This window comes from Peromyscus eremicus, chromosome 4, assembly GCF_949786415.1.
Source record: "Peromyscus eremicus chromosome 4, PerEre_H2_v1, whole genome shotgun sequence".
Lineage (NCBI taxonomy): Eukaryota > Metazoa > Chordata > Mammalia > Rodentia > Cricetidae > Peromyscus > Peromyscus eremicus.
Genome location: NC_081419.1, coordinates 46,081,304 through 46,083,220, shown reverse-complemented (window position 1 = coordinate 46,083,220; position 1,917 = coordinate 46,081,304).

Below are 1,917 nucleotides of genomic sequence, written 5' to 3'. Positions count from 1 at the left end.
TGAGAATAAAATGTTGTCATTTTTATTTTTACTTCCTTATGATGCATGCCCCCTTACATACTATACATTGATGTATATGCCCCCTCTCTCCTTTCACCAAGTCTCCAGTCCCTGTTCCTGGTGCCATTTGTGGGAGCTCCAGCTGGGAGGATAGAGGGAAGAGAAACAGATAGAATCACAGGATAGCCTCGGGGGGACCTGGATCATTATTCACTGGCCCCTTCTGTTTTCTCTACAGGGTCTTTTATAGGAATGCCAAAGGATGGAGCAAAGATCTTCTCCTAGTAGTCAAGTGTAGACCCTTCCAATCACCTAGTAACCATGCACATGTTCAAGCAATCCTCTAAATGCAGCCCTGCTGGGTAAAGTAAGTTCAGATCTCACTAGGAAACTTTTATGGGCCTCCACACCACCCCAGGAGGGCAGATCCACTGGCATGGTTTTGGAAAGGATATTCATAATATGCCATGTTATCCAGTTGAGGCAATTATATCTGATGTAGAATATTACTTTTAAAATTGCTTCCAAAATTCTGTGAATCTGGCACAAATTTTATTTTTCTTCTCATTCCCTCCTCCCCTCATGTTATATTACACTAGCCATGTACTTTCAAAATGAGTTTTAAAGGACATTTTTCAGACAACCCAAAGCTTGTCTTTTTCACACTACTACAGGTCAGATCCATGCAATTTCAGAGATATAACATATTGTAAAAAATCAGGGCCTATCACTTTGACCAGAGCTAGCAATCATGACCTTTAACTGCACTTAGATTTGTGAATGACTTGGAAAGTCCTCCAGTAAAAAAAGAAGGAAAAACGTGCACAGAAAAAATGTGATAAAATGTATGGTGGAGTTTTTCTCTCATGTTTCTTGAACAGGGAAAGCAGTTGGAAGGTAGGTGCAATTTCATCGCTGGCAATGGATTTCAATCAATGATAACCTACTGGAAACATTAGACCATCAAGGAGATGCGACTCTTCCTTTCCCGGATAAAATTTCAATGAACAATCTTCTCAGACAGTGTTAAGCCAATTCAATTTATGTATGTGGAACAGAAAATACATAATGTTTATTTATTCTTGGTGAGTTAAAGAAGCCAGTGCATGTATTCTGTTCAGGTACTAAGTAAAAACAGGCACTGGAGGGTATGTGTGATATGTAGCCCATGGTCACCTTGATAAGAGGTAGAGCTGGAGGTCAGTACAACATTTTTTATATTCTTCTCTTTTAAGATAAGGAGGAACAAGGGCTTCTCTTTATGCTGCCAAGTACTGGTTTATTTTGAAATCTAAGATACAAGAATTATCTTCTCTACTGAACAGTATGGAGCCAAACACTCTAGATATTAAATAATATTTAATAAACAAAAAATCAAAGTGAGGAAGAGTAACATATATACTGTGACCAAATAATTTATTATATTGAATCACAATGATATGGCTTTAGCTAGGAAGGTTAAAAAAAATCCATAAGTTTTTAACAGAAAAGGTGACATTCCTGGCAACAAACGGCATTGGCACTTGTGTTTGCAATTCACAAACACATATAAAATAAGATGCTTAAGTGAAGGTGACTATGATTGTGTAGTCTAAGCCTAAATAGTCTTTACAATATACTGTGAAGATATAAGCTGAATTTCCTTTCAAAAATGGACTACTGATTAATGCAGAAGAGTTGCCTAGAAAAGTTTTCTGGTACTAGCTAAATGTTTTTATTGTACAATGTAGAGTGAACTACAATATTTATTCACATTTTCTAGATTTATAGAGCTCATGAACTTATCCCTCACTGGGCACCATTTTTTTCTTTCTCTGATCATTTTCAACCCTTCAATTCTATCTTCAAGACAGACATCACATCACCTACCTTCTAGTGTTACTATGAGTGTCAAATGGAATCAATAGTCTACTGTAG